The sequence below is a fragment of the Cavia porcellus genome, unplaced genomic scaffold (assembly GCF_034190915.1).
Source record: "Cavia porcellus strain 051 isolate PalLab524CR breed Dunkin Hartley unplaced genomic scaffold, mCavPor4.1 scaffold_2, whole genome shotgun sequence".
NCBI lineage: Eukaryota > Metazoa > Chordata > Mammalia > Rodentia > Caviidae > Cavia > Cavia porcellus.
In genome coordinates, this window is record NW_026947485.1 from 1,079,741 (window position 1) to 1,103,958 (window position 24,218).

The following is a 24,218-nucleotide window of genomic DNA, read 5'->3' on the forward strand; positions in this document are numbered from 1 at the left end:
TGGGCTTTCAGAAAAGTTTTCTGACATCTATGGAATTAGAATTATTTCTGACATCATGAATTGTGAATGTTGGATCTCACAGTGCGGGAGAGTGGCTTAGTGATGTAACCGACTTGAAAAGAAGTAAAATTAAGTTTCGTCAGGCTTTGGTAGCTAATGCTTCACGTTGTGAAGTAGGGTTTTTGTCTCCTATGAGGTACAGAAGATTGTGTATAAAAAGTAAAATGGTGACAGAGTAGGTATAATTTAATATGTAAATATGAGGGGCCCTTGGCACAGATGTGCAATGATGAAATCATTGTTTGAAATGTGATGTTAATGCCGTTAAAGTTTATGCACTGAAGCGGACATTACTTATATAGGGATCTCCACCTTTCCCGTATTCTTTCTACTCAGCATCTCACTGAAATATCTTTTTGAAAAACATGCAGTGCTGCATAAACCTTATTTCTGCACTGAAGAATCGCATGAGGAGCACTGATAAGAGGGCGCCGTGTACCAAGGGCTGGCTGAATGGCATCACCAAGCATTGTTCTGGTCACGGAAGGGACGGTCCTGAGCAGAGACAGAGGGCACTGCTGACACCAGGAGTCTTGGCCTTTCAGACTTCTCCTCAGGTCCCTGAATGTGACCCATATTATTATTAACGGAATAAATTAGGTTGCACAGTGAGTTCTGAACTGTATAGATAAGTTCCACAATTCTTCCATGCAGTTGTGATGTCAGATGCACTCGTTTTGCTCACATCCAGTGTTTTACCAAATGAAGGAGTGGATGTGACCACATCTAGGACAGGAGCGGGCTCTGCAGAAGACACCATGGATTGTGCACCGTGCCCCGTGTCCCATGCCCCGTGCCCCATGCGTGAAGGGCAGTCACCGAAAATGAGCAGGTTCTCCACACAGTGTCCATGCCAGGAGCAAGCCCATCCCATAGACCACAGCAGGACATTTCCTGGGTAACAGACAAGGTGGCTAGAGGAGAGGACACTGTTCTTAATGGGACACTGGATCCATGCTGACCATGTACATGGTGCACACAGACGTACGCCATGAGTGGAGTCTGTCCCATGTCCAGTCACATCAGATTTCCCCCAAACACTGCTGTGCACATTTTGTGAAGGCTGTTCAGGAATGTGAGCCCCTGACCCTCTGCTGAAAGTCACATCAACACCACGATGCAAAGCCAGACCAAAAGGGACATGGCATATTCTCTTTTCATAGTTTTTTTGTTTTTTCATTTTTAGCAGCAAATGGAATGGAACAGCCTTAAAGCGAATGCGGATTGTTTCCTTTTTATTAGTAATGCATGTTCACACTGCCTGGTAATTATCACTGGAGTCGTCTGGGTACCCGGGGTGTCTCCATTCCAACTCTCCAGGCCCCTCTGCTCCCTCCCAGCTCCTTCGAGCTCTTGGTCTCCTCCCGGGCTTGGAAAGGCTCCTTTTGCCTCACCACTTCCCTTAAATGCTTCCCTTTTCCATTTCCTTTCCTCACCTTTCCCCATCCTCCCTCTGTCTGCTCCTGTCCAGCTGACGGAGCTCTCCCTGCTTTCTTCCTGTTCACCTGTCCTCTGTACTCTCTCCTGTCCCTTCTCCTTTTATTTATCTTATCTTTCTTCTCTCCTCCTTTCATTTGTTCCTTCTCTATCTCTATTATCTATCTATCTATCTATCTATCTATCTATCTATCTATCATCTATCTATAATCTATGTATCTATCACACTTATTTTCTCTTATATGAAAGAAACCGTGGGATATTTAAGCTGTGTGTCTGACTTATTTCATTTAACATTATCTTTTCAAGTTGCATCCATTTGACTGAGAATTCTTCAAGTGTGTCTTTCTTCACAGCTTAATAGTTCTCTATTGTTTTTCCTTGATAGTTTTATCGATAAAAATAATACACAGTGACTATTTAAGGGGCTCATGTAATCAAAATGGAGTTTACATCAAAATCTTTGGCATATTTTAAATAAAAAGTGAAAGTTCAAAAGAAGCAAGTTTAACAGGAAAGACGATAGTAATCATGCAGTTTAAGAAGGGAAGAACGTAAGTAGAGACAAAGGAACAGTGCCTCAGCGGTCAGAAATAAAGGAGCCCGAAGATCAACCAGTTCCACGAAGATGCCCAACACGCTTCGGACATTGAGATCTGACCCTCTGCATGTTGGGCTGAAAACCATGGAAACAGGAGAATATTTAAGATTCTGCTTAAGGTTTAAGTGCATCTGTGTCTGTGTGAGTTTGGGGGCAAAGAAATACTCTAGTAAGTTTTGATAAATTTGTTTGGGAAAAGTAAGACAAAAAATAAGTGCACGTGTGAGTGGAAGAGGGAGGCGTGAAAGCCCTGTGTTCGCAGGTTGATGTGGGCGTTTGCGAGCACAGAGTCCTGCAGCTGCTCAGGGAGCCAGAGAGGAGCAAGCAGCAGCCACAGGCCTGCTCTTGCTCAGTGTGGAAAGTCGCTGTGCAGTCCCCACGCTCTTCCTGAGCTGGGCTAGGGATGGGGTGGCCTGAGTCTGCACTGATCTCACCTCTCAGCGGCCACCTGGCTCCTTCAGCCCCCTCAGAAGCCTCCGTACACTCACTCCCAGCATGGATTCAGAGGTTTGTGCTCTATTATTTGGTCATGTAGCAGGCTTTAATTCTACTTGTTAGTTTTCCTCCTAAGTTTTGCTATTGTTTGTATTCTGATATTAACTTGCACTGATGTGGAGCAGCCTTCGTTACTTCTAGTAGTTTTCACTTTTCATTTTTCATCAAATGGATAATATTAACATCATACATAGTGAATTTTATGTGGTATAAATATGTTTATACTGTTTGGAATGATTTCCAGGATATATATATATATATATCTTCAAAAGATAAATACTTCATGCTATGCATATGCACGTTCTTCACCAAGAAAGATGATGCCATGGTTGTGTGCAAAGAATAGATTAGGGAGGAGAATTCCAGGTAGGTTAGATAATAGAAGCTAGTCTGACCTACATTTTGCAATATTTCTTCTAAAATGCAATAGGACAAGAAGAAACAAACAAACCAACACATACCACATCATTCACAAAAGTGTGGAAGGTGCAAACATAAAAATAACTAAAATAAGAGATGGAAGAAAAAAGAGAAACCATTGTATCTCAATGTAGCATGTCTCTGCTCTGCTCTGCTCCAAAAGTTTATGGTAAAAAATAAGCCAGGCAGAGGAGGAGAAGCAAAGGGGAGATAGAGGAGGCAGGAGAGGAAAGGAAGAGAGGAGAACAGAAAGAGGAGTGGAAGAGGAAAAATGGGGAGAATGAAAGTATTAGGAAGACAGGGAAGGACCTAACACAGGCCCCGAGTTCTTCAGAAATGATGCTATCAGAGTGCACCACAGTAACAGTGAGGACACAGCGAGGGGTGTGGGAAGAGTCCAGCGTGACTGACACAGTCAGGTGGAAAGTGGCAGTGTGCAAGACCAGAAAGGCTAAGAGGGCGTGAAGAGCTACCGGCTGAAAGTAACAATAAAACTAGCCTTTAAAATGTAAGCCCAAGTGTGTTTGAAAGTATGAATGAATCCTGGCTATAAAACTGAAAAAGAAACAGGAAAAATTGATTATTCAAATTGATTAGGTTGTAGAATTTTCTTAAACTGTTACATTTTAAAAAAGAGATTAAAAATCCAACTTGCTCAAAAGGATAAAAAAATTATAAGAAAATATAATTAGACTGACATTTTAAAAAGTAACATTTAAATCAAGGTCACGATAGAAGAAGCTTTTCAAAAAGTCAGTAAACGTGGACTCAGGATTTATATTGCACTAAGCATCCTTTCTGTAGAAAGGAGACAGAAAAAGTTTGGAGGTGCAGGAATGTCAGGAATCCTCTGCAGGATGCCCTCCCCAGGGAAACCAGCGTGAGCTCCACCTGAACCAGGGACGCAAAGGGGCAGGCCTGGGGTCCAGCACTGGAATGAATTCAATTGGAATTTAATGCCAAAACAAACATGGGCAAGTTCCAGGTGTCCTACAAATCACAGCCTTCATTGTGGGAGGAGGACAGTGAAGAGGAGCCTGCGGCGTGCTGATGGACGCTTTTATAAACAATGAGAGTAAAGTTTACTGTCGAAAACTGGCGGAGCAGGGAGTGGAAGTCCAGGAATAAGAACTGAGAACTGAAGACAATGAAAGGCAGAAGAACAAAGTCGTATTTAGCAAAACTGAAATTCCTACAAAATGTATTAAATGAAAGAAAATGTGGCCACAAAATGGCAGAACATTGCAACAGAAAGTATCCAATTTTAAAATTTTATGGCAGAATGGGACCAAACATAAAAGGCTTACTAATATATATCGATGGACTTAGGTCGCTTATTAAGAGGGAAATGAATTTCAATTCACTCACAACACAACTCAATTATACATCGTGCACAAAAGGCTAATCTAAATGATGACTTATGTAGATAAAAGGTTAATGGACCCTCAAAAGTACGCCAGGGAGCCTGAAACACCAGGCAGCAGAGGTAGCGATTCAATTATCAGACGTGCTATAAACTGAAGGCTACCAGCAGTAAAGGTGAAAAGGAATGCTCTCCACACTAACAGTACAGCTGAAAAGTGCATTAATAAACCACACTACCGAAGATAGACACGAATAATCTAGAAGAATAGCTTTCCACTCCTCTAAATCTATGCATAACTGTCATAATATGCTTATTTCCTCCAGAGATGTATGGGTTTGAAATTCTGACACTATGCATGTTTAGGGATTAAGCAAATCAATGAGCATGTTTTGATGGTAACAATAAGATTCCTCTTGTTGAAGTACAGATGAAGAGCAAATCCTGAGGTGCTGGCTCCTGTGGTAGGGACAGGAAGAAGTCCTGATTCGCTGCCTGTCCGTGTGTCTGTCTTTTGAGGGTAGCTAGGAGCAGTGGACCTCCTGTCTCCTCCAGGCTGGTGTCTAAACCCACGCCCAGGCAGAAGGAGCAAGGTTCCTGCTGAGGAATGGAATATCCAGGGCGGCAAACAGCTGGCTGGAGGCGAGCTTTACTCACCTGCTCCACCAAACAGGGCAGCAGCTGCACAGCGGCCTCCTGAGGTGAGTGGGCCTGGGAGTGGCCAAATCCAGCAGCGGAGACACGGGAACCTGATAGAGTCCAGGACCTCGGACAGCGGCACAGGGAGCGCCCTAAAATCCAGCAGCATGCGGCAGCCTTCACAGCCCACTTCGGACAGCTTCCACTCTGCAGGGGCAAACGGCAGAGAATCCCCAAAAGCTCTGCTACACAGGCGCTGACGGCGCTGTCCACGGGAAGCTCTCAAAGCCCTGATAGGCACGTGGCCTACACAGCAAAGAGGACTTAAATCTGCGCTGCACCCCAGCAGCTCCCCAAGGCTCGGACCAGCAGCCCTCTGGAGGTAGGACCCGCTGTCTCAATTTAGAATACTCGAGGTCAGACTCTTGCATAATTCCATCTCCACAAGCCCACAGCTACTCTCCTACACTAGGTCAGTGAATACCACACTGTGATTTCTGCAGGGCTTGGTGGATAGATAAATGAGAAATAGAAAAGAGCCAATCATTATCAGTGCAATAAGCCCTCATCACAAAGATGAGTAGGAAAGATTCAAGGGATATTTGAAAGAGCTAGAAAAAAAATCAACACCATAAGAGGCATAGATCCATACCTTTCACTAATGAATTTTTATGTAAATGGTCTTAATTCTCCAGTTAAAAATATAGAGCAAGTGGATTAAAAAACAAGACCTAATAAGGAACTCACACCACTAGGAAGGACATGCATGTCTAGAAGAGAAAGTGGGAAAATCCTCAAGCAAAGGAAACCTGCAGACAGTACACACAGCCGACAAGACAGACCTTAAATCAAAATGGTAACAGTAAAAAACGGTCACTGTTAACAAGAGAAGATCAATTAATTAAGAAGATTCAATTATGAATCTATGTACACCTAGCAATAGAGGATCCAACTTCATAAAATAAACACTGTTAGATCTAAATGCAGGTACAGCTCCAGTATGATAATAGTTGATTTCCTTACTCTTCTTGATAGCTAGAACATCCAGATAAAAGGCATCAAAGAAACATCAGTGTTAAGCTACACTGTGAATTGAATGGCATCAATATACATTTATGTAATATTACATCTAATAGCTGCAAACAAATACACATTCTTTTCAGGAGGACATGGAATTTTCTCTAGAACATATATAATTAGATCAAAATATCTTCACACATTTTAAAAACTTGAAATCTTACTCTGTATCTTCTCTGATCAAAGTGTAATGAAATAAAAAATAAACACAGAAAAACTTGGAAATTATTAATGATATATTGAGAAGAAGTAACACACTTTTGAACATTGAATCATTGAAGAAATCAGAAAAAAACTTTAAAAATTCCTTGAAATAGATTAAATTGAAAATACAATATACTGAACCAAAATGCCTATAAAGAAGACTTATAGCAGTGAGTGTTTACATTTGATAAAAGGGAAGGATTTAAAGTACGCATCTCAGAGTGTTCAAAAAGCAAAAACATGTATATATGAAATCAGTAGAAAGAAAAATAGAGATCAAAGTGGGAGTATACAAGAATTTAAAAAGAATAATAAACAAGATCAGTGAAATAAAGAATTAATTCTTTGAGAATATAAGCAAAACTGAAACATGTTTAGCTACACTAACTGAACAGTTTTTAATGAGAGAGAGAGAGAGAGAGAGAAGGAGGAGGAAGAGGAGGAGGAGGAGAAGGAGGTGGAGGAGAAAAACAGGAGGAAGAGAAAGGGAAATAAAACCAAATAAATAAAGGTGAAAGACTGATATTACAGAAATTCAAAGGTCCAACAGGGATTATTTTGAAAAACTAATAACTAAAAACTCCAGAAGAAATAGAAACATTTCTGGACACATATAACTTACCAAAATTTAACTGAAAGGTTATAAAAATCCGAAGATATCAATAACAAGGAAGAGGATCAAATCAGTGATGAAATACCACCCGACAAAGTGTGAGGACGGCATGGCTTCACTCTGAGTTCACCAAACTTTTGAAGAATTTAAAACAATGCTTCTCATACTACTCCATAGGCAAGGAGACCCTCCAAAGTTATTTTACAAGGCCCGCTTTTCTCTGTTGGCCAAATTTGAAAGGAACAAAATAAAAAATCAGACTAATGAGCATAGATGTAAAAATTGTCAACAAAATACTTGCATATCAAATTCAGTAGTACATCAAAAATGTCATACTCCATGATCAAGTTGGTTTCATTGCAGACATAGAAGGATGGTTCAGTATACACAAAATCAATAATTGTAACATACCACATGAATAGAATGAATGATACAAATCATAGGATTGTATCAATAGAGACAGAAAAGGAATTTCATACAGTGTAGCATATTTTGCTCATTAAAAACAAAACTGAACATGGAGCATGACTGGACCAGAACATGATCTATAGGTGACAAAGATGCATCCCGAATCATGTGGAATGTGGAGAAACTGAAAGCATTTCTGCTACGACAGAAACAAGCAAGTGAATTGGCCCGGCCTCACCACGCCGTGCGGTGTACTCCTGGAACATTAACACCAACAGCTAGGAAGAAGAAGGAAATAAAAGGCTTACAAAGAAGGAAAGACACAGTCAGATTACTCCTGTTTGAAGATAATATTTTTCTATACACAGGAAAACCTAAAACCACTCCCCAAAGACTGTGAAAACTGACAGTCAGGAAAGCAGGCAGATACAAAACCAATGCTCAAAAATCAATGTTAAGGCCGGGGATTTGGCTCAGTGGCATAAGTGCCTGTCCAGCAGATGCAAGGTCCTGAGTTTGATCCCTGGTAGCAAAAAAAAAAAAAAAAAAAAAAAAAAAAAAAAAAAAAAAAAAAATCAGTGACATATATAATGTCCATTGAAATGCATACACACTTCAGAAAAAGAAAAACTTGTATAAATATTTAAATATTAAATTTATTGACACTCCGTGAGTTTAACACAAGCTAACTTTGGCCTCTGCAGTTACAGGTAGTGCTCAGAGTGGTGGCATCCCCTTCCAGACATTTATTGCTTTTCTCTTCCTGAAGGGTTGCATACATTTTTGGTGGGCTGTGCTTTGATGGTGAGCAGTCCTCTCCTGATCTCCTCTGGCAGCTCCAGGTCCAGCAGGTCCTTTCCCTTTCAGGTCATCTGTTCGGCCACGATCCACAGAGGGAGGGAAGATGCCACCCTCAGTATCTTCCTGTGTTTCACTGATTTAGAATACAAAATGATGTCTTCCAGTTCTATACATTTTTCTTTAGTTGACAAAAGTTTTAGCTGTTCATTTATTTATATTCTTTGGGTTCTGAAGACTGAATTCAAGGCCTTCACACCAGACTACACCTCACCTCCACCCTGAGACAGTCTCACTACGGCTCTCGGACTCGGCCCACACTTGTGATCCTCCTGCCTTGCTGAGTCTGTGTGCCTGTGTGTGTGTGCATGCACACACGCACATGTGTGCCATGTTTCCTTTGCACATTTGTCTGTTGGTGAGCACCTTGGATGGTCCCACAGCTTGGTGATTCTGAACAGTATCACAGTGGACATGAGTATTCAAGTGTCTTGTATGCTGATTTTAGGAGTAGAAAAACTGAATTAATGTTACTGCTATTATTTTAACTTTTTGAGGAATTTCCACAGTGGCTGTGCTGATTTACATCGCCATCAATGCCACATCAGGGCTGCTTTCTTCCCATGTCCTTACCAGGATTTCACATTTTTTGTATTTTGGTGAAGTCATTGTATTTGGCTAAGATGGGAAGTCATCATGGTGTTGGTTTGTTTTCATGGTGGCTAGTGATATTGATCATTTTTCATCCATTTATTTGCATTTATTCTTTGGGAAAATATGTATTCAGATCATTTGTTCATAGTTTTAAATTGGATTGTTTGCTTTGCTGCTGTTTTGCTTTTCTGAGCTCTTTATGTTTTCTGGGTATGAACCTCTGTCTGATGGGTCACTCACAGGGAGGTATTTCTGCTGTTCTGTAATTTGCCAGTTTTCCGTGTGGTTTCTTTCATTGGCCAGGCACAAGCATTTTCATCTGGTGTAACCCCATCCATCATTTCCTGCTTTTCGCTTCTGTGAGTTTCCTGCTTTTGGCTCCAGTGAGAGTGTACCCATAAATTTCAGATTTTGTATTAAGACCCTGATCCATTTAGAGCTGATTTCTGTACAGTGAGAAACAGGGGCAAAGTTTCCATCAGCTTCTGTCTCCTTTGCATGGGTATCCCTTGTTCTCAGCATCACTTATTGAAGACTCGGTCCTTTCTCAAATGTGTATTTATCTTCTTTGCTGAGCATCAGCTGGGCCCAAAGTGCGTGGTTTCAGTCTGGGTTCTCTGCCCTGCCCGGTAGCTCCTCTGTGTCCGTCTTGCGCTGCTGCTGTGTTGTTTTGGCTAGCCTGGCTCTGTAGTATGTGGTATTAGCCAGGCATTGCGAGGCCTCCACTTAGTTATTCTTGCTTAGGAATCCTGTGACTCTTACAGGTTACTCTGTATATCTTAGCCCTGATTCTCTAGTTCTGTGAAGAATGATACTGGTATTAAGGTGTGGATTGTATAGAATCTGTACAGGTAGTATGGGCATTTTAACACTACTAATTCTTAGAATCAATAAATATGGGCGGTTTGTCTATATCTCAGTGTTTTCTTCAATTTTGTTCTTTAGTGTTTTGTAATTTTCATTGCAGACTTCTCTTAGTTCAGTTTATTCTTTGTTACTTCACTTCATGTGGACTATGTAGGAAAGTAACATTTCTGTCAATGTTGTAAAAATGTGCATTTGTAAATTAACTATCAGGTGGATTTTAGTACCCTTTGAAAAATATGACACTTTATATGTAGAATCATTGTTTCCATTCTGCTTTATCCTGAGCTCAAATGTGTACAAGTATTATAACTTATTTTAAGTCATGATATTGGATTTTTTTTTGGTAAAATTAAGTAAAATGTAAAAAGCAGGCAAGGAAGGGTTATGACACATCTAACGAGATCCGGATTTTACACAAAAAGATTGCAACTATTGATTAATCATAAGGAATATCTGTGAATTCACAAACTTTCCAAACAAATCACACTGAGCATGCATTTGAAATTGCTCCATTGCTCTGGCCTGCGGAGGTCTTGCCAGCATTCTTCACAGAGTGAGACTGAGTGTGCTTCAGGTCTCCCTTAGGGTCTCCGTGGAGCTGCAGCCTGGCCGAGGGCTGGCTGGGTCTCTGCTCCTGCAGCGCCTCACACCAAGCACAGCTGGGCTGTTAGATGGAGGACACGTGTGCTCTTCACTCAGTTGCTCCTCCCGCATGGAGGAGATTGAATAAGGAGCAGTCTGGCCAAGCTGAAGTGAGCCAAACCAACAGTGCATGTGACATCGTTCATGAAACATCTCTCAGTTCATTCTCTCAGTATTTCATATATTGGCCAAATATGAACCTTGCTCGAGTTGCAAAATTAGTCAAAAGTTAAAATAGAAATACTACTAAAATGATGGCTGTGAGGATAGTGGAATACCAATAGGCACACAACCAGGACTCTAGGATCACAAGATTACCCAGCACCAAACGAGGTTGTTAAAGTGAGATGTAATCCCAGGAGGTGAGAGGCTGAAGCAAGAGGATCACTGTGAGCTCCAGGCCAGCTGTGGTACGTAGTGAGTTAAGGCCAGCCTGTGGTGCATAGTGAGACCTTGTCTCAAAACACCAAAAATAAATTGAAAAATAAAGTTAGGTGCTTAATACTTGCATTAAAAATTATAGGAAAGAATGTACAGATGACCAACCCTGTTAAGTTTACTTTGAAACAATGAGTCACCTCCCACTTCTTACTCTCAGGTTTGTAGTTGCCTTTGTATGTATGTGAGGCCAAGAGACTCAAGACTCTTAAAATTCTCAGATTCTAATTTTCTAAATTTTAATAAATTAACTAAAATCAAATCATGAAACTAATTATTTTCATCTGGGTCAATTAATTCGTTACTTTTTTGAGACAGTAAAGCTAAGGATGAATGAATGCTTTCACCTCCCTTACTCACTGGAAAAGATAGAAAATTTGCACACATGCACACCTCCGCTTTGCCATAGCATTGGTACTAACCAGTTTAGAAGAAAATTCTACTCCATAGATGCAAAGATTCTTTTTTCCTGAGAGCAAAGAAATGACATAGCAAAGAAGTTTGATGTGTCAGTTCTAACCTTCAGGGCTAGACATATTACATGACAGCTTTATGCTAAAAATTTTAAATTTGTCTGCAAAATCTCTTTAACAGAGATAATACATAAAGCAAAAATTTCAGCCTTTAACATCAAAGAAAAATACTTGCATGGGCATATATTGAATTCCATACCTACATCAGAGCGAAAGAGAGTATTTAGTAGTAACTTCCCATTAAAATAAAGCAGCACAAACAAAAATATCAAGATAATACTAGAAAAAGCTAAAACTCATATGTCCTTTTAAAATTATTTATTTTAAATACATAAGACTCCCACTGAAAATCATTTGTATCAACTTTCTTTTCAGTCTCCAACTACTCAAAACAAACATGGAACTATCAAAGAAAGCCTAGATTTAAGACGGTAGTAATAACTATTCAATCTCCTTCTATAAATGTGCAGTTGAATTCTCGAAGCACACCTATTCGTTGAAATTGTCATTTATACACAGGTTTGTCTATGTGGTGTGCAAGGTCCTCTACAGAAAGCAACTGCAGAGTCTGCTGAAAATGCATAGTTGGGGGCCATCCAGAGCCAAGACTGAACCACCATGCACTGAGCTGCGATGGTGCCCAGCACTAGGCCGCCCAGAAAGCTGGCCCATACATCTTCCCCTCACAGGTACTCATTCTGAAATGGCTCCTCATTTCCTACCTCAACACTGCACCAGGGCTGGTTAGAGAGCGCATGACTATTTACAAGGAAACACACCTTTTGATAGGGAAAACAAATTTTCTGATAGACTTGAGGTGGGTTCTTGGTGGGAATCCTCTTCAAGAGCAGGATTCTCTGTTGATTCACTGTACATGCAGGGTAAAATCAAGCCAACAGCCTTTGCTAGTGGAACTGAAATTGATTGCTCTGCTATGAATTCATTTAGATGAAATTACCTGCAGCAGTGCCTATCGATTGTCTTCAAGAAACTCTTTATGTCAAACATCATTACACCGTGAGCTAAATTCTGCTAAGCACCCCTTGAGAAAATGAGATCACTACATGAAATAAGCATGTGAACATTACCTATGACATTAATGTAGAGATTAATTCAATTAAAGGCAGCACGTAGGTTGTTAAATTTCACTAATAAAAATTAGATGTACATTATTTTTAAATTGTAACATTAGCATGGGAAAGTTATTATATAGTAGTTGAAAATAATTTAGTGACTTATCTCAAATTAATATTGTACTCTCAATATTTCCAGAAGATAAGCACAGTGGCATTGACTTTGCAGTTTTCATATCTAAAATGTAGCAGTGTACAGAATACAAAATAAAATAATACTGACAGGATAAATCATAATTAGAAGCAATAATTTCACTGCAATCCTTTGACAAATCCCAGATTGTTTCTGATTGTTACCACCACATCACTAAATAACACTGTGATTTCTTTTCTCCTTATTTTGGCTATGGTTTTACTTATTGTGTTAAAAGTTGTCTTCTGACTTACTGCCCATACGGCTTAGACCTTAGATCAAAATCACTGTCTCGTTTCCGCTACTAAATCTGAACCTTGCCTGTCCTTTCCTTTGCTGAATGTGCTAAGCGGTACTTTTTGACTTTCAAATGGAGATGATTTCTCTGTAGTTGCTCTTTTTACTGTCCACATTCTTGCATTTATTCCTTTGCATTTATAAGGTACAATGAGACATACAGTGTTTATATTTACAGAGAAGTTCTGTTCCCCTTCAAAATACCCACTGTTTGCTCTGGACACACATACCCCATCATTCTGGCCACATTCTCTGAAGTAGCTCTGGAGTTCTCTTTGCCTTCCCTTTCCTGCAGTGTACCATCCTGGCTTCCTGGACGTCCTGAGTTGGTTCCCATGTTTACCTTTCATGGTTATTTTGACTTTGAGGGAAGGAGAGAGGTCACAGAACACCAGATCTGGTGAATAAGATGGATGAGAACTGTCACGACATGAGTCTAAAGAGCTGGGCTTTTCAGAAATGGCTGGATTTGGAGTGTGTGATCCTGGGATCAAGGCTGTAGATTATGAAGTCATCCACTGGTTTGGCATGGTTCCGGAGTGGTTAATGAGAAGGCTCAGCCTGGAGGTGGGTGCCACCTGCCATAAGAGTGTGTAGCCCTGACAGAATAGAAGGCAGAGACTGGGGGCTGCTGGGCTGGGGAATTAGCTCAGCGGCACAAGCACTTACTTGCCTGGTAAGCGCAAGTCATGAGTTTGATCTCCAGAACAACAACAACAACAACAACAACAAAATGGCACTGCTGATGTCTCTGGCTGCTCGCTGCCTTCTGCTGACGTGGACTGTTTCTTCCCTGTGCTGTCCCTCTGCCTTGGAGCCAGCTGACTAGGAACTGAGAACCCTACAAACAGCGAGCTATGGTGAACCTTTCCTGCTTTAACTTTGGCTGTCGGATCTTATTTCAGTGATGAGAAAAGTAACCAGTTTTATCAGAAAAGCAATGTTTTATAAGCTTGCCTTTCCTCTAGATGGAGGTTGCCAGCAGCATTCACTGTATTTTTTATCTCACCTTGAAAAGACTTGCGGGAAAGGGGACTTCCAAGACTGCGCCAGAAAATGGCAAGAAGGGCAGATTAAGAGTGTCAGAGTGAGGAAGCGCGTTCAGAAGGATTCACGACAGTTTGTATTTTATTCCAATAAGCCCTTTAATTTAAAATCAATATATTTTGATCACCCTTATATGTTATAAAGGTTAATGGAATTTACCACTGAAACTCAAAGTCACCCACCCGACGGAAGCTCAGGATGCAGTTCTGTGGTTCCCACCGCATCGCTTGCACAGCCAGCCTGGTGGGCTGAGAGGCTCCCTTCCCTGCAGCTCACCCTCACAGTTCCACACGCTCGAAGAATTTACAACATGCAGATTTGAAATTCTGGTTTGCTATCGCGATTTGTACTTGGATCAAGTCTGTCTTGGCTTTCCCATATTTCTTTTCATTCTGATTTTATCGAGAGAAGTAACATAAGCTTTTTTGGGCATAGCTCAGCTGACTTTTATTCAACATATTGGTTGTTTGTTTGCTGTTCTTTGGCTTTGAGGCAGGACCTCACTATGTAGTGAAAGCCGGCTTTGAACTCACCTATGTAAACCAGGCTGGCTTTGAACTCACAGCCATACTCCTGCCTCAGCCTCCCCAGTGCTGGGATTCAGGCATGTACCACCATGCCTGGCTTATTCCACAAATTATTATTTGTACAACAACTTTATCTTCTTTAGTACTTTTTAGGGACCATTCAAGCGATCCTCTAACCTGGACACCTTTTTTCAGTTTGTTTCTTTGCTCACATAACAAGTTTCCATTTCCTTTTTTCCCACAATTCTGGCTGTTCTTCATTTGTCCTTCTAATTTATGGTTTCCTTATTTATATACTCTTATAACACCCTTCAAAGAAGTGAAGATAAAACCCTGAAAAAGGAAGAGGAAAGAAGAAAGAACTGGGGGGTAGGCAGGCAGGAAGAAAAAAATTAGGCTTTCAAAGTCCACACAGTGCGGTTCCAGCGCCGAGTGTCAGGAAGAGCCTGGCACACAGGCGAGGAGGAGGAGGTCGTGTGCCGATGGCACCTCAGGTGTGAGGCGGGAAGGGCTGACATGGCCCATCAGCTGCATGACTGTGGAATGAACCCAGACCCTTTCTGTTTTCACAGACTATCCAGAGATATCCATGAAATAGCGTGGATGAACTTTTAAGTATGCAAGAGTTTTAGTAAATAAGCATGAATCTGAACAGGTGCAAAGGTGTGTGGATGCATTGTGTGCGCCCTTGACGTGTGAGCATACAGACCTGGGTTTGACTGCAGGAATATCTGTAGGGACCTATGACTTTTTTCCTGTGGAGAAAAGCTGTTATCTTTCTTTAAGTATTTAAAAGATGCCTTAAGAAAATCATACAAATAGCTCTAGAATTTCCTCATACATTTTCCCTTTAACATATTGCTTTTCTAGCAGAAAAGCAAGCAGCTACAATTTGCATGGCTTTAAGGCTACACTCTGCACCTCATTTCCTCTCAGTGCAGGCCTGGAAGTAAAAGGGGACGGGTGGGGGACACAGAGAGCAAGGCAGACCAGGTACAAAACCAGCATTTCTTTGGGATGTTTCTGAAACCGTGCCATGGCGTTTAAATAGCTTGAAGTCCTCTGATAAGCAGAATACTTCCTCTCCAATTTTAACTGTTAATTTTAACCTCTCATCAGCAGAACCACCTGCCTGATGTTCAGTTCCGGATGTGGAAACTGAACTACGCCCCTCTGGATGTTACCTATTGTTTCCATTATTAATCGTTGGCTCCAAAAGAACAAAAATAGTACGAGCACAGTGTTCCTTCTGGATGAGTCTGGGCTTTCACGACTCTATTGTTTGGATCACCTGGGCCAGGACAGAGCCTTAACAACTGCAGGTGCTTATTCTGGCTTTTAGCCAGAGTTGCTGCTGCAGGCAGTTGATCCAGAGTAGGGTTTCACCAGCAAGCATTTTCTGCTTAGGCTCTCTCTGCAAGAAGGTGGGTGAATTAGTAAGGAGCTTCCTTTCTGGGCTCTGGGATGATTTCTCTCTCCTATGCTTTCTTAGCTGGACATCAACAAGAAAAGCGGTCACTTGTTATTCTATGTGTAAACGTCTGTGGGAACATGAGGTGGGTATTGGAGAAGGACACGGCAATGGCCCTTGGGAAAGTGCAAGTCCTCCTGTCAGTGCTCAGCCTGATGACCAGGACTGAGTTGTGTAACGCAGCTGAGTATCATCTTTTTTGAAAGAAATAAAAACTGCAGTTATGGTATTCTTAGGACAGATTTTTCCAGGTCATATTTTAGAGCTTTGTCACAGCCAAAGCATATACTGTTTACACATGAGAAGCCAAAAGAATATGCCTTCCTGCAAATTAAAAAAAAAAATAGAGCTAAATCTAGTATTCTAGCTCATCTAATGTTACCCAAGGTGCCTCTAGAGTACTTTCAGCCAGTTGTTTAGACACTTTAAAATTTTTGTTTTGTTCTCTCTTCATTGAATTATGTGCATCCATTATGGAATGCAGACAGTATAGAGAAATCATAAACCAATACCAGCTGGAGATGATGGCGGAGTTTTATATTCAACAAAAAAGAAATCAAAATTTTACTCGGTTTTGATCAGATCTGGGTCCCATAAGTTGGTACAGTGTGTATAATAAATCTGAGCCTTGAACACACAGAATCCCCTCCATGGTAATTGTTAAGTGCTGAGACTCAGAGTGTATCTGAAATAAACAGGAGGAAATAAAATCTGGCGGCTTTAAATGTCCCAACTGCATCTGCACCATTTATTTATAACATTCTGTGGGAAGGCAAACAGGTTCCTCTCTGCTGGAGGGCTGAGGATGCTATTATCACAGGGCGGTGTGTAACTGAAAAGGAAGGACTTTGCTCAGCTGTCCCTAACAAGATATGTAGTAAAAGTCTTTAGCAGTGGAGAGGAGCACAAATGCACCGAAGTTTCCTACAGGACAGACTGTGTAACACTGGAATGCGAAGCATCTGCTTAGACTTTTAGTTAGACACAGACAAGGCTTGCGGGTGTCTCAGGTGTGAGTTTGGCTGGCACTTGTCCTTTCCTCGCACTAGCATCTCCCATCAAAGGTTTCCCGGCCACCACTTTTGAATGTATAAGCCCTCATGAAGCACATTACATCTGTGTTTGTCTTTAGTTCTGCATGTAATCTGTAGGTTCTGGTAGGTGAGGAAGAGAGTGGTCAAGGGGAGGGAAAAATTGAGGGGATAGTTTGTTGTTATTTAAATGTTTCCTGCCAGCCAACCTGTATGTTAAGCATAAGAACTGCCTGCCAAGAGGGAAAGGGGCTGGCCAGGAAGCGGCAGGGAGCGGGAAGACTTGAGAGGAGCAGGAGCTCTAAAGGCCTCCTCCCCCTGCTCCTCCACTCACCCTCATTAAGGCTCAGCTTCACTGCTGCCTGCTCAGTGCTCGCTCAACAGCAGGACGTGAAGGACAGGTGGGTGCAGCGGAGAGAAAGCTCCAGCACGGCCCCGAGTGCTGGGAGGGAAGTCCACCAAAGAGGCCATGGTGACGATCCCATGGTGGGGGAATGAAGCCAGGGCACAGAGCGCACACCCGTGGAGTGTAGGCTGTTGGAGCAGAGCAGAGGCTGCGAGGAATGGACAGGAATTCTGGTTTCCTAGGATGATCCGAACTGGAGACAAAGAGGGCAATAACTGCAGGTCTGCGGCCTCTGATACCAGGCAAGCCCTTGCGGAACATTTGCCTTTCTTTGTGCTCTCTCAGCTTTTCAGGGAGTTTTATATTTTTTAAAATTTTGTTGAAGAAAGGTAAACAAGAATTTCATAACAAAATCATAGGACGATAACAATAGTTAATACATTGCATATCATCATTCTCAAAGTAGTTACTCAGAATACAAGGTATGGGCAACAGAAACTTCTCCAGTTGATTTTGGCATGTACCTGCCTTTTCAATGCAAGGCAGCTATCTGCTGGCATGTCTTGGTTTGCCAGGGAGCTTTTTGATTGTTTTCCTTTTGCTTTAATGGAATCTCATTTCCAGTATTAGTCAGAATAGATGGCATCACACTGCTTACCCCAGCTGTGTTTTCCATTCTTGGCCTTCTCTGTGTCGTGCCCTGCTGGGAAGACTGGAAAGGCCTGGGGAGTTCACCTTGCTTCCAATTTAATGCTCACTGGTCAGTTTCACAGATGTGAGCACAGGACAGGAGGCCCCTGACCAGAGCCAGAGACTTTGTTACCCGCATACAGTAGGCAACCACAGAGTTGGCATCTGTTGGAAACCTCCAGCTTCCAAAGGCGCTCCTGGACCCTGTCCTGCTCAGGCCCCAGAAGGGGGCCTTGTCTGGGAAGCTGGTGAAGGGCAGTCTGCTGTGCCCTGACAGACACTCTCTCTTTCAAGGCTTTAGCTATGCGGAGGTTCTGAGAAAGAGTCCAGAACGAAAGGGCTCCCTGACTCTTTAGGAAGCATAAACTCACAGGATCCTCATGAGAATCAGTCCCCAAAGCTGGGTGACTCCTCACCCTAGAAACTCACCAGGGTTACGGACTTTCATTCTGGCTATGGAGATTTTCCATCTCAACTCCTCTCTTGAGAGTAAAGCATCCTGACTCCTGGCTCCAACCTTTCCGATTTGTGTATCTTCTGCTATCAATACTGTGTGAATCTGAATATTCTTATAATAGAATTTAATTATAATTGTCTTATAACAGCTGGCCTGGATTTTAGAAATTGTGCAGTAGTTAAAATTTGATTTTAGTATCCTAAAATTCCCTAGTATTGTTTCTTATTCATTTTTATTTTATTTTCTGCTTTGTTGATGTAAGAAAAAATGTGAAAACCACTTCACTGTGGCATGTTAATAACTGATAATGGCCTGAATTAATTACCCCTTTGATCCTTGAATTTTTAGCAAGTATATAGTCATAACTAAAAGGATTGTCATTATTTCTATGAGCAATGAGGATTAATTTAGCAGTTGCACTGAGGCATAAAAAAGGCTTTTGTGCCTCCAGGAGGAAATGGTTTCCTCCTGCAGGGTGGGCATGGCCTCAGGTGTGGAAGCAGGACCCAGGGACCTGGCCCTGCTTTGGTATTATCTGGGCTGGGTGTGGAGCCTTGCCAGAGGCCTCTTGAAGTCAGGAGCTTTGCAGCTAAAGGAAAGGGAATATCCTCACCCCAAAGTCAGCCCTAATTTATTTATGGCTTGGAAATGTCCAGTCCTTGAGTCTTACATTTTCTCTCCTGTTGCCTGTTTAAACATCACCAATTAAAAAAGCAGTCCTCGGCACAACTTTTCTGACTCCCCTTAACCATGGGACTGTTTTCTACTTCACAGTGTAAAAGCCTAAAAATAGTACATTAAAATCTAAAACCAGTGCATTAGTTCACTATGACCACTTTCTCAAGAACAGTGTTTTTTTTAATAAAGTGTGTAAATACATTTTAAAGCTTGCCTCACCTGAGGAGAAAATTCCTTTCAATTGCCTCAAGGAACACTAACTGCTAATTTCCAAGTATTGGAAGAGCAATTTTTCTTCTTGGTCACATTTGGCGTGACAGAATGTAGTGCGGTAGAGCACAGGAGGCCTGTGACAAACTTAGGAAGTGACCGTCCTTTGTGGAATACAAACACATAGCCACAATAGGTGGGTATTTGTCCTTCGGTTTTCCAGGAAAATTGATTCTTCTTTCTATAACTGTATTCCCAGAACACCCAGTACCTCCATGCAACAAGAAATACCACAGGGCTGGGGATGTAGCTCAGTGGCACAGTGCCCCTGGCAAGCACAAGGTCCTGAGTTTGATACCCAGCACCAAAAAGAGAAATACCGGAGCCTTCTTTCTATCCTAGTGACTCAGTCATTAAACCTGCAAGACATGAGGAAACATGATTATATTAGCAGACAGGGAGTTGATCTTCCAAAGGATTAAAATGATACAATTATCTTTTCCTTGGGATATTATTTTTCTCTTCTAAAATATGCATTTTAAAAAGAATAGGCTTTTTTTCCCTAAGCACTTAACGTTGTTGAAGTTTAAAGATAATTTTAATACAATTACTATTCCCAAGGAGCTCCTGTTCTCCAGAAGAGTAGTACAGTTAGCACTGGAGCCCGCCTGCCAGTGTTTCTGGTGCTTAGGGACCATGGCGCTGCACCACAAAGCCCACGGCACTGCCTTTCTGGGGAAGCTTAGACTCCTGGCCCCACCAGGACTGTTTCCTTTCCCCTGTTCCATCCTTTGCTAAACACCTCATGATAAGCTGTCTGAGTGGTTGACAGCCTGCATGGTTGTGTCCCACCAGGAGGTGCATAAATAAATCACTGTCACTTCCTGGACTGGCTATTCAGCTTAGGAAATCAATATGTTTCTCTGTGTGTGTTTCCAGGAAGATTTCTTACAAAAACTGTCAAATAATAACTGCTTGATAATAGAACTAACTCCAATTTTAAGCGTAGAAAGTTGACATTCCAGGACATATTGTAAATGCGAAACATTGCTGCAAATTTAATTTGGACATTTGAAAAACACCGTATGTTCTCTGGAGGAAAGCATTTACAGTGGAGATTATTTGCCTAAAAACTAGATTGCAATGCAATTTTTGCCTCAAGAGTTTTCTGACAACTTATTCTGTGCTTCATTAAGTTTTCTCTTGATTTTTAAAGAAGATGGAAAAGAAGTTCCCGTGAAAGAGGCCTAAGATGACTACAGAAGAGCTTCCTCCAAAGTCACTGGGATAAGATAGCCCTTTCCAGTAAAAATTTCCCAGTCAATTATATAAACTTATGAAGGAAATGAAGCCAGATATTCATGTTACAGAATGCACACAAAAATTGTGGATACATTGTATGTTAATAAAATGCAAAGCAATGCACATTCTGAAGCTACTATAGATTTATGTGGGGAAATGATTGTTGAGATGTTAAAAATGAGCCCTGAGCTGGGTGTGGGGAACACACCTGTGATCCCAGAGCTTTGAAAGGCTGAGGCAGGATGGCCAGCCAGGCCACGCTGTGAGTTTGAAGGGATCTCTAAACGCAGCAGTGAGACTCTGTCTCAAAACAAAACAACATGCCAAGGAAAACATGCACCAGTCACAGAGGAACAGACCAACAAGTTAACCTGCTTCCTAACTGAGCACTTCTGGAACCAAAAGAAGCAATTACAGACCACAAATGCCACGCCAGCTATCAAAGGAAATCTAGCTACAGCCGATGTTGACAAACATGTGGGGATTCTTAGTATATTAGGTGAAGATTCAATTATTTTGTACGGAAGTATTTTTCCTAGTAAGACTGAATTTAATACCCAGAAGCTGCATGCATGATTTTATATCTGACAGGGATGTATGTATAAGAGATATCATGAATTATGTATAGCTGCATTCCATAATAATAAAAATTAGGAAAAATCCAAATTTCACTTAACAATGGTATAGACAAATAAAATGTGTTTTATTTGTAGGGTGTAATAAAATACACTGCTAAAAAACCAAGAAACTATAGCTACATAGAGCAACACGAATGGTGTTCACAAATGCATGCTTCTGTGAAAGAATCCAGACGCAAAATTGTACGTCCTGTCCAACTTCATTTATATAAAGTGTCAAACTAACCAATAGAATTTATTGATCAGGAAGTAATTATTATAACATGAAATAGGGGGTGGTACAAAGACATGAAAGGCTTTCAATCTAAAATAGATTTAAATGTAATGAAATTATATATATAAAATAGTCATTTCCCTGTAGAATATTATTTGACAAAAATTATGTTGGGTTAAATAATGTAAAAGTCTCCACTTTCTAATGCATATTTTGATGATTCATGTATTTATTTTTAATGTACCACTAACTTGTAAAATTTTCTATTGTCCTCGTTACAATCCTTTATACATAATCTACGGTGGAGAAGGGAAGCAGTCCAGAGTGGAAAACTGGGCCTAATGAGGTAATTAGATGGTATCTTCGGTATAACTTTCCCAAGTTATGGATGTCATATTAACTTTGATGCATTTAACTTCAGTTTTCCAACTTGTAACTTAAGGCGAGTTCATCTTTGGCAATTTTCAGAAAACCATGAATCCTGACTTACTAATGTTGTCTCTTTTTTTAAAAAATTTTTTTCTATTTTATTTTAAAGAGGATAAAACCAAGGAAAATAAAACAGAATAAAACCAATAAAAATAAACCAGTATAAGTGATACAAGACTTCAAAACCTTATGAAATCAACAGTAGTTACCATAATGTCTTTTGTTGTCTTCAAAATAGCTGCAGATAACTTTGGACATAGTAAAAATCAAACGGAAAAGAATAGAATAGAAACAATAAAAACAAAACAATGAAAACAATAAAGAACTTCGAAAGAAGCCAATAGTGAGTTCTAAATGGCTATGTTAATATGTCTTGCTGTCTTTTAAATGGCTGCTCATGCCATCAGATTTAATCAAATGAAACAAAAGAGAATAAAACCCAACTCAACCCAACAATGAAAATGACAGGATTTCCAGGCGGGGATGCCCTCCTGGTGAGGCCTGGTTCTCTCCCTCCACAGTCTGTGAATGTGTTAACTCACGGGGAGAGGCTGGGGTCTAGCTGTCCCCACTCAGCAGTGGCCCGCACATGGCACTGGGTTCCAGGCGGGGATCACCTCCTGGTCTAATGTTGTCTCTTTACAGTATATATTAATTGAAAATAGCACTGCAAAACTGATGGCTGCTTATGCCATTGTCTGGTTACTATCATTTTTTCCTTGTATAGATGTTTACTTTGCTTGTTTGTTTACCACTGGGATCCTAAGGTGTGAGCTAAAATATGTTACTGAGAAGCACAGAGTAATCTTGAAGCAAAATTTGAAAAAGGAAAAATTTATCTCAACTTATTAGACCTGGCTCTGGGCCTACACAAACCAATGACCCTGTAGACCAATTAAACCAAGTCCTAGTGTTTGAATCCATGCAATTTTTATATTATTGAACCCAAAATAATGGACGTTGAATAAAATTTGACAGCTAAATGAATTTGCTAATATCTAACCCCATTGATTTTTAAGCCTGTTTTAGATTGATGGTGTTTCCTTCAAGGAAAGAACACTTAGGCAGAGAAGCAGCATGCACACAGATAAAAAGTAAATGGATAACAAAGCTGCTGGCTTTATTCTGGAAGCTGCAGGTGAAAATCTGACCTCCACCCTGCCTCCTAGAATGCAGAAAACACATCATTAGGTACTTACTGAAGGTGAGAGGTTCCAGAACTCCAGTGAACATTCACCTGGAAAATTAAAACAAAGTTTCCGAAGCTTTCAGGGGAGGGGGAAGTGCCCCTGGAGGTTGATGTGCATTGGCTGTGTGATGGCCTGGCTTCGTGGTCTATGGTGCACTTCAAACTCATCCAAATTAGCAGCTCCACTTAAATCTGAAAAGTGACTTTTAGCACTGAGCTAATTAAAGCTCAAGGACAATGGGCGATATCTTCACCAGACGGTGAGGTTTGACAGTCACTGATTTGATTTCAGTGTAAGGCAAAGCTAGCAACACACACTAAATTGTGCTGAATTCTCTTGACAACTGGGCAGTACAGAGCAGACAAATTCTGGCAGAACATTTTCAAGATCATAAAAACCTTGCATTTCATTGAAAACTATTTTTGTTTGCATTTTTAAATCTGGCTTTGCTTTTATTATTTGTTTTATTTCTGCATTTTCGTGGCACAAGCTGTGCTGTCCTGAACTTCAGTCACAGTCTTGGCGGCCTGCAGAATTTCCAGATTACCATTTCTGCTCGCCAGTCCCACTTGGTCACTTATTTAAAAGCAGAATTTTATTCAGCACCAGGGGAGAGGCAAAAAGAGTCAAATGAACAATGTGAAATCTAAGTATGATGTAGCTTGAAACCAGCACTTTCATACCATACTTGGAGATTTAAAAACATTTCTCATATTCTTCCCATGAATATGCAAATCATTTGGCATATGCTAATTTTATGTATAATATATTTCAAAATAATTTGATGGGAACAATGGAGCTGCCTGGTGCTTTGTGTGTCTGTCTGGTTGAAGAGGAATCTGTGACTCAAGTTCTGGCTCAGGTTTGCTCATATTTCCAACTGTCACATACACATTTTAAATTTTTGTTAGTCTGTGTCTGCAGCACATAATGGACACACTGCTTCCTCCTGGGGAGCTGGAGCAGGGCAGGACCCTTCCCCTTCCTCTCCCGTCCGTACTTGTCCTCCTCTGTCATACCGGTAGTTCTAATTTGCAGTGATCTCTTGGACTAATCACAGACACTCTGAAAGATGGACCAGTCACGGATGTGAGGTCAGAGCCCTGAGCGCTGTGCGCATCCAGCAGCCCCGGTGACCACGACTCTACCCGCTGTTCCATCTCCATGGACGCCTTGCTTCCCTGCAGAGCCCTTCATTTCCAACTCTGAAAAGGAGCTCAGGTCACCCTTTTCTTC

The 24,218-nt window shown here is 41.1% G+C and overlaps 1 long non-coding RNA gene across 3 annotated transcripts in view; it reads left to right on the top strand.

Moving 5' to 3' along the window:
* Positions 1-24,218, top strand: part of LOC134473303 (uncharacterized) — a 58,138-nt gene that overhangs the window by 7,659 nt on the left and 26,261 nt on the right. The window contains exon 1 of one of the 3 annotated variants that reach the window (XR_010043507.1): positions 2,402-2,605. The exons of the other annotated variants lie outside the window; for them this stretch is intronic. This is a non-coding gene — a long non-coding RNA (uncharacterized LOC134473303). Of the gene's footprint in view, positions 1-2,401; positions 2,606-24,218 lie in introns of those variants that run through there. 3 annotated transcript variants of the gene reach the window in all.